This window comes from Acomys russatus, chromosome 15 (assembly GCF_903995435.1).
Source record: "Acomys russatus chromosome 15, mAcoRus1.1, whole genome shotgun sequence".
Lineage (NCBI taxonomy): Eukaryota > Metazoa > Chordata > Mammalia > Rodentia > Muridae > Acomys > Acomys russatus.
This window is the reverse complement of record NC_067151.1, coordinates 18,576,863-18,586,688: the sequence shown is the minus strand read 5'-3', so window position 1 is coordinate 18,586,688 and position 9,826 is coordinate 18,576,863. Positions and strand designations below refer to the sequence as shown.

General features: G+C 39.2%; 1 pseudogene; it reads left to right on the top strand.

The window, feature by feature from the left end:
* Positions 1 to 2,046: 2,046 nt before the first annotated feature.
* Positions 2,047 to 2,366, top strand: LOC127199634 (40S ribosomal protein S3-like; annotated as a pseudogene).
* Positions 2,367 to 9,826: the final 7,460 nt, after the last annotated feature.

Genomic DNA, 9,826 nt, shown 5'->3' with positions numbered 1-9,826 from the left:
GCTCCTAAGGACAAGCACTTCTCACCCACCACTTCTAAACACCTTTCAGTCACTCATATTAAGCATGATTATTTAGCAGGAGGGAGAGCCAGTCACCAGTCGTCTAGGTTTTGGAATAACCGAGTAGGTACTTTTCTCTTCTACCACTGGCCACTTATATGGCTTTGAAAAGGCAATCTAAAAGTATATTCTGTGAGATAGAAAATGAAGAGACATACTGGAACTAGGGAATAAATCCATCTGGATATAAACGTAGCTGAGTAAAGTAGATCTTAATTGTCTTCATGTAAAAATGTAGACTGATGAAATATTTTAATGTCTATAAGAGAACCCGGTGTAACTCATTGATTGGGGGGAGGGGTAGATACCAGTATCATAGAACACTGTAGTAGCTCCCTGGAGCCACAATAGTGGACACCAGGATGGTCCAACAGCACCTAGACAGTAGGTGAGAATAGATGAAGAAGTTGTGTACACATGGCTCTGGGCACCAGCATCTTCACGGTTGCTCTGCTCTCAACTTCTCAGTTGCAGTGGCCTTAAAATCACAGACTTTCCTGACTCCCCAAAACATGATTTTCTGGACAGGTGCAGCGTTTGGCTCACAGTCCACTGTAAGGTCAATCATGGGCTGTTCTGCATGTGTTTCTCAGAGAAAAGAACTGTTATGTGAAACACACAAAGTGCCAGGCCATGGCCGACTTTGATGGGAAGCTCAGGCGTTGCACAGAAATGCACATTAAAACCACAGCTTTCTCACCTCATTACATATACATATTTTCCAATGAAAATAATGGCTAATCTTATAAACAACAAAGATGTGCATTGAATGAATAGGGAAGGCTGTACATAATCAAACCCACTCTAGAACAACACTCACACAATACAAGTAATCTGAAAAGAAGTGAAGCTTACTGTTGTTTTAATACACTCGTTAAGTGCTTAAGAATATTGCTATGGTAATAAAATAGAACCTATTTAACATTAATTATGTAACCATAGAAAGTAAATGGTCTTCTGTAAAACGAACTCAAGAAAATACCTTCTTATTTAATACAGAAATGTAGTTGAACAAAAGTAGCTAGTAATTTAAATTGGGCAAAACCATTCTTTTCTACTATGTAATGCCAGTAATGTGTTTGAAAGATATAACATGGGGAATTACATAGGTTAAGTTTTAGGACATTGAAACAGTTTCTTGAGGACATTCTGACGAGTGTAGAATACCTGATTTTCTAAATATTCCCTAGTTCTAAATTATAGAATTGCATATTTATTGTGGATGTGCAACCCTACCCATCCACCCCTACATATCTAAGTACTAATACTGAAAGATTTTTCATTGAGGGAACTAGAAATATATGTTTAGAAGTGGTTAATGAGTTATAACATGTTCACATCACAGTATTATTGTCACTAAATATATTAATCATTGAAGGAAGTGATCTCTTGTGCTTATTTAAAAGTCAGTCAGTTACTCCGAGTGGGAGTTGGCATCATGCTTGTGAATGTTGTGTATATGCATGCAGAGACTGGAATACTTTCTACCTGGGACAGACATGATCCTAACTCTCTGGTTTGCTTCCTTAGCTGAATTGTTAAAATGTTCATTATGATATCCATCACAGCAATTCTCAACCTGGGGGTAACTATCCCTTTGGGGTTTGCATAGCAGTTAGCCTGCATATCAGATATTTGTATTATGATTCATAATAGTAGAAAAATTATAGTTATGATGTGGAAATGAAATAATTGTGTGGTTGTGAATCAATGCAAAATAAAGAACTGTATTAAAGGGTCTCAGCATTAGGAAAGTTGAGAGTCACACTCCTGTCACCTTTACCTTAATCATACTACATGACTTATCCTGACCTTCGATGAAGTGAAGGAGATAATTAGATTAAATTATGACAATATTATCAGCATACAGATTTCTATAGCAAAGGTGGTCTCAAGTGGTTTGTGTGCCAAGCAGTCTTTACTTTAAACTCCCAGAAGGTCTTGCTGTATGAAGGGCCTGTTGTGGTATATTTAGTGTGGCTCATTATGCAGAGTGGAGCCAAGGCCTATGAAGTTGTGGTCTCTGGGAAGCTCCAAGGATGTTCATACTGTCCTGTGCTGCTCAGACAGCTTGTGCTTGGGCATCAAAGTAAAGATCATGTCCTGAGGCCCAGGTTGGAAGATTGGCCCGAGGGCCTCTGCTTGCCCATGTGAGCATCGTGGAAACTTAAGATGAAATCCTGCTAACCACGCCCATCTCATAACAGAAGGCTAGGAAGCCAGAGTCACCTGCCATGCCTCAGACACTAACTACAGCACAACAGGGTCTTGGCAACTGTATCTGGAGGCTGGGTGTTGCCTTGTAAAGGCATTTAACAACTTTTTGCACAAAGACATAAGATCTGATTGGACTGTGTCCAGTGTTCATTTGACTGGGTTATATTGGCCTATAGATCACCATTATCTTGTTGGCTTACACTGGAGGAGTTGAGCAGAGCTGGCCAAAGAAGCCTTGTGTCAGTGAAAGCTGGTGGAGCCACCTTGTCCCTGTGGTTCAACTGTACAGGGTTAAAAGAACAGTTAGGTTTTGATCTCATGATAAAATGCAAGTTCCTGCACATAGTAAATGTATATTGTGTAGTTGAGCTATGTCTGTAGCCTGGAGGGCTCCATGAGTGATTTTTCCTTGTACCTAAGAAATCTTTAGTGAGCTGGCAAGATGGCTTTGTGGGTAAAGATGCTTTCAGTGAAAGCCTGTGCACCATGATATGTGCATATGCACCCATGTACATAAGAAGTAAATAAATTTGCCTCTGTGTTTTGAAGGATGTATTAAGTTTTAGTCTCAGCATCCTTAATATAAAAAAGGAATTTCTGATGCAGTTGAATTTATAGCTCAGAAGTCTGTGAAATATAAACCTGTCCATAAAGTCCACATTTCTAAGTCCTGTACTTAGCCATTATGTCTCAGAAAATACGAAGAATTCAGAAGTTAATCGTAGCTTACTTGCCATAATGTTTAGAAAGCATTTGCTATCGATACACATATTGTGAGGGATTAAAATTGGCTTGAAAATTCTAAAATAATAACAATAATAGTAATAATAATAATAATAATAATAATAATAATAATAATAATAATCAAAATAACAGATAGCAATAGTGTCTTATTCCTATTGGAATCCACTCTCCAATGTTGAATGAACAATTCTTTCATAATTTGGGCAAACATCTGAGCGAGCACTCTCACAGGGCACATGACTGCAGAGGGTGTTGCATAGCCAGTTCAGCTATTACTTTCCCACTGTCATAATGAAAAGTCTAACAGTAAATGGGGAAATTTCTTCATTTTGATTCATTTTTTGAGGGTACGCTCCATCCATGTGGGGAAGGCATGGTGGCAGGAGCTGTGCTGTGTGGTATCACAGTGTGTTGCACTACAGAACCAGAGCTCAATTGGCTTTCGCCGTTTACTTGTTCAGGAGGTCAGAGCATGTAGAGCTGCCACTCACTTCCAGGAGACAGGGCCCCATCAGCAAGCTTCTTTGAATGCACACCACAATCGTGGCCGCCAGTGTGTCTCGCCTGTTATTCCAAGTCTAGTGAACAGAGATGGTCAACCACTACCCATGTGAATAAAAGATATTTAAAGAGCATGGACGCACCCTGGGGCTTACTTGACACATAAACTTTAGTATCTTGTATCTTTTTAGCCATTAAAAAGATTAAACCATGTCACCTGTATCTTCCTTTGCATCTCAAAGTTCAGGCTCTAATGTGGTCAAGATGTTGCCAGCTGCTGAATACCCAGAATGAGAAAAATGCAGGGCAGGTAAACTACCAAGATGGATAGCTTGTCACTTCCTTCCAGTAACATGAGTAAATGGTGGCTCTTTGATACACAAAGTTGTTTGAATAATATGGTCGTTATTTTGTCTTCATGGTTGTGATAAACATTTTCTAGTATTTAATCAGTGCTTATGTTTTCATATCTAGGTAACTATTCTTGACTAAAATTGACAGTGAAACTTGAGACAAGGAAAGGAGAGTAATAAGGCATTTGTGACCACATGGAAAAGGTTAAATAGGTGTCTACAAGTCATCAATGACTGAGAATTACAATCACCACCCTGACTTTGCTTACACAAAACATCACATGCTAGCCAGGAATGATATTTGTAACTTGAGTTTTGCAATAATGCAATAGACAATAAGCAATATTTTCAAGTTATTTTTATGGCTTTTTCAGGCAGAATCATGCGTGAGGTGTTTTCAAATTGTACGGTGAGGGCAGGCTAATGAGGAAGTGTTCACAGAACTGGGTGAAATAAGAATAAGAGATCAGAATGAGAAAAGAAGATCAGCTTCCTATGTAGAATAAAATAACTCAGGTTAGAACACTCTTGATGAGTTATGTACCCCACACCCTGTCCTGAAACTTGTCTTATTACAGGATTTCCTTGGCACTTCAGAGCTGACTTCCACTTAGCAGCTGTGTTCTAGGTTTGGGAAGGCCACAATTAAATTTCTGCTTTACCTTTAGTTGTCATTACAAAGATAAGACCGGTACTCCCTACACTTTAGGATAAGATCACATATTGAGCAAAGTTCCAGGAGTCACAGACTGACCCCTGGAAAGCATGGCTGGGTCCTAAAAGCTAAGCTTTGAGTGGATCGGATGACGGGCTGCTTCTCAGGAAGCCACTAGGGAAATGGTCTCTCCAGATTAAATCAAGGCAAAAGCTATGCAGAGAAGAAGAAGAAAGTGCTGTATTTTAGTGGATATGGATGACTTTCTATACAATGCAGGGGAGTTGAAGGGCCATCCTGCAACTCAGGTTTTTCTGAAGGGGTCCTAACTTCCTCCTCAGAGCTGCACTGTTTGCTTTAAGTGGAGAGCTGTTTTCAACACACCTATTGTGGAGTATCTAGATTTTCCACAAAGGCTGCAAGATCTCGTGCACAGAAGGCCTGGGACACGATTCTCTGCTGTTCCCGAAAGAAAATATCCGGATTCCTGAGGGATACACATCAGGTCAGCAGCTCCATTGATCTTCTTCAAGGGCATGGGTGGTGTGAGGACCTTCATTGTTCTCTCAGATTCGGACTGAGCTCTGTCCACACCGAGAAAGGAGTGGCATCTTCAGGGCACAGAAAGGATGAACTCTCCATTTCCTGCTATTTGGAGGCCATGGATTCCATGGCAGTTTCTCCATCTTGAAAAACAAAAACAAAAAAAACCATTTGTAATAAAAATACAAAGTCCATGTGCCTAATAATATAAAGAAAAAAGATAGACATGAACATAGCAGATTATCACATTTGTGGATATTTAATTGTATTATAGTTGTTAAAATGTGCAAAAAAGGTCTTATTTTAGTTTACAAAATTCAGGGCTGATTTTAATGATGGGTATATTTTATTAAGAAAATGTATGCAGCAAAAATTAAAATGGAAATCATTCTAAATTGTTTCATTGTGCTTGTCATATTTTATAAGTGAAGTTATAGATTTTGACAGTGTTTATAAATTGTGGGAGTAATTAAATTAAGAAAAAACATAGGGTACATACCAAGGACCAAATATATAGGTACACTCACTGAGAAAGTAATCTCCTTCACAAACTGAAGCAAAGCTGCCATTCTCCATGAAATGCACAGGGTACTTGCTTTCTCAAGTTCTCCATGAAGATTTTATAACAAAGCCAAACATAACTGGGAGACAACTTTCAGAACACTGCAGAAATTCAACACTGCATGTGTTAAAGCAAAGATGTATATTTATTGGATATATTTAACACAATTTATCGGAAACCATTTTTAAGTGAAATATGTAAAAAGCACTAGCTGTCTATTCATCTTAAATCACAGTAGGCATGGTTGGAAAAATACCTGTTAGGTTATTGTGTCCATCCTTCAGCTCAGGCAGGATAAACTTCCTTCCCAAGGGAGAGGAGTTAGCACTTGGTGTTTGCCAAGCGAGCATAATATCCTACAGGGCGCATAAGCGAATCTTTTTTAGAGCCAAGTCAATATAGTGTTTGACTTCTATCCAATAAACCACTCAAAAATAAATGTGCTTCTGTCATTCCAGTTACACAGATCCTGGCAACTGCGTTCTGTTCTCGTTGGCGCATTTGCAAAGTCTTATCAAGAAAACTTTCCAGTAAGAATATACGGCAGTGCTATTTATGGGTGAAAATATCTGAAAGTAAAAAGAGTCAGATGAATGTGTTCCTTAAATAATATTTTGGAAAGATAAAAATATTAAGCCACAAATGATACGTATGTCTGAGAAAGGCTATCTCTACCATTTACTGGTAGGATTATCAGTAGGATTTGTACACGTGGGAACAGAATAAATCCTCCTTGATGAAGATGGGCAGCCAGCGATGGGAGACCTTAAGGCAGTGTGTACATTGTCAACACAGGCCGATTAATATATCAGGCCTTTCCAATTAGGGTCTCATCCCACAACTTACAACTTCTTGCTTGTGGATGGAGAACTCTGTTCCTCTGGAGGACCGCTCTCCTTGTCTATTTCTGTAGACATACCAATCCCTGGCTGGTTCTTTTCTCTCATCTTAGTTCTAAATATGATGAGTCTGGAAAGTGTTTTGTTTGGGATTCATGTTCTTTTCATAAAAATAATTCTCAGGAGACATGCCTCAGTGGTCAAGAGCATGAGCTGCTCTTGCAGAGGACCAGGGTTCAGTTCCCAGCACCATGTGAGGCTCAAAACCTCCAGTATTCTCTGCTCCAGAGAATCTGATGCCCACTTCAGGACTCTGCAGGCATCTGCACTAACATGCACAAATTCACACACATATGTTCATGCATACATTTGAATAAACTAAATCTTGAAAATAATTGTCAATATTTTAACATAATATGTAGACTGAACTTTCCAGATAAATCTTTTAATTGGGAAAATTGGTGACAGTGAATTGAAGGCATTCTTTCATAGGCATTCTCTCTGGGCCTGCCCACATCTCCACTTTCTCTGTGGGTTCCTGGCTGGTCAACTGAATGGACACATGCCATCACCCAGTGCATCATTTAGTTTGTAACACTGGGCAGCACTCTCTGCCAGCTGGTCTCAGCTGAAGAAAGTAATTTGGAAATTCCATCTTCATGTCTGGATTCCTTTATGATTCTATTCAGGAAACTTTCCACTTTTACCTATGTCATCTAAATTACATGAGATCAAGGGCTTGCATGTCCCCTCCTCAGACTTTCTCTGGGGAGTGTACAGCATTTTCTGCTGGGAGCTCACTCATTTATTCAGGACTTTGTGTGGATTCTTTCAGATTCTGGTTCAAAGGAGTAAGTATAATTTCATCACTGCTTTTCTTCCTCTGGTTCTTTCTTTAATAAGATTTACAAACTTACTAAATGGTGTCAGGATCATATGTGTACAAAGGCATATTAAAACTGTATAATATAAGCTGTAGAATTCATAGAACATACCAAACTGCAAAGAGATACAACTACACACACACACACACACACACACACACACACACACACACACACACACACAAAGAGAATGTTGATAATGGTCCTCATCAACTTCCATTCCCATATCTCTGTTGTGTTTACGTCAAAGGACTTACAGGTGTAAAACTCCAAACCATCCCAGGTCCTTAGGTCCTCAGCTCAGCTGTTTCTATAGCTGATGTAGGCTGCTGAAACTGCTCTACCAAGTAACTTCACTTCTGCAGCTTGGTTTAACCTCAGAACTCAGCTCAAGTTTGTGTCCTTTGGCTCAGTCTGCAATTAGAGGCACATTCTAGAAGAGTTATTTTATAATATTGCCCATCCTTCTAAAGAAACACTCTCTCCAGCCTCCAATAAGGACTCTGAAGTCTATGCTATGGCCTTGGCTGTCAGGAGCCATAGGACCTTGCCTGACCTGCCCCAGTGGCTGAGAGGCCCTGCTGGCTGAAAGCCACAGCTGTCTGCATACTTGAGATAATTATTCTGCCTGGCAACCACAAAAGATCCAGCCTGACCTTGAGAAAGAGAACATTCGGTGTATCGCGACTTCTGAATAATGACCCCACTCCACACCTCCTGTCCTTGGGCATGGCCCAGAAGATTTTGTAACTTTCCACTGCATTCCTTCCTACCCTCCGCCCTCCCAGAAGCTCACTTTAAATTTGGATACCCCCTTACAATAAACGGCCCTCAACAAGCAATGTTTCCCTGGGCCCCTGTCTCTCTCTCGCCCAATTCTTTATTCACTGGTCGCGACCCTCCTCGCCACTCCACAAATAACTGAACCCGCGGGTCGGGGACACTTGGCAATTACATTATAGTCATTCTGTGACCTTTAGGAAGATGACCAATGGAGAAAAATGGAGGGATAGATGGATGATATAACTTATAATTACACTATTATATATATATATATATATATATATATATATATATATATATATATATATATATATATATATATATATATATATACACACACACACACACACACTTATATAATTTGATCTTGTGATCTGAAAGTAAAGATTGGAAAAGAACCATGATCATCTATGGAGGGACATGAGGACTATTTCACAAAGTGAAGCCAATGAAACAAAATCTTGTGACTTTGTTGTTATTCAGTCAATTTTGAAGTCATGGAAAGACACAGGGATATCCATCTGTATCTTGGACGTGGCATCTTCACACCACATTAAAACCTCTCTGTTGCATGAAATCCTTTACTCTTGGCTCATGGGTGCATTCTGATTATCCCTCACAACTTCACTATTATTTTGTTCTAAAACTTTCCACTGATTTGTGTGGTGTTACAAATCTAGCCACCTGCCAGGCAGTGGTGCATGGCTATAATCCCAGCACATAAGGAGGCTAAGGCAGGCAGATCTCTGTGAGTTCAAGGCCAGCCTGGTCTACAAAATAAGTCCAGGACAGCTGAGGATACACAGAGGAACCCTGTTTTGAAAAACCAAAGACAAGAAAACAAAAACAAAAACAAATCATCATCATCATCATCATCATCAACAACAACAACAATAACAAGAAAACAAATGTAGCCATCTCTAGACCACTGCATTACTCTAGTACTATACTCCTTTGCTAATAATCTAATATCTGAAATTCTCTTAAGGCTGCACATTTTAATTGGTTAGTAAGAATGAAGTCGGATTTATTGACCATTTATCTTTAGCAACTACCTAAGCTTTCAGAACACATTGTTCATCCAGTGTTTGCTTTATAAATACAGACCTGTGTCAGGAAATGTTACTCATCAAAGTGATAAGATTTCAATTCTGATGATTCTGTGTTCACAAAGAGATAGTTTGGGGAGACTAGAGAGGTGGCTAATGGTGAAGATCACTGTCTGTTCATGTAGAGAATCCAGGTTCAGTTCCCAGCACCCACACAGAGGCTCAAACTTATAACTTCTATTCTGAGGATTCAGTGCCTTTTTTTGGTCGCCAAAGATTTTGTGTGCATGTGGTACACAAACATCCATGCAGGCACTTACACATAGACATAACAATTAAAAACTGTAAAATAAAAACCCCACATTTGGCTGTAACATTCTGTTACTGTAACTCACTAAAATTAGATGTTCTTTTTCTTACTAGTCACAGAAAATTTACTGTATTTTATAGTTACAAAAGAGATAGTGATTTTACATGAATAGATAAAAGTATGCAACAAGACATAGAAGTATCATGTTGAAAGTTACACGATTTCTCACCTAAATTTTCAGTCAACTTCAGCCCTTTGTTGCTTATACTTTATTCATTTAACTCCCCAAAGTCTGCTTTGTTACCAGAGAGCCCCCCAATATCCTT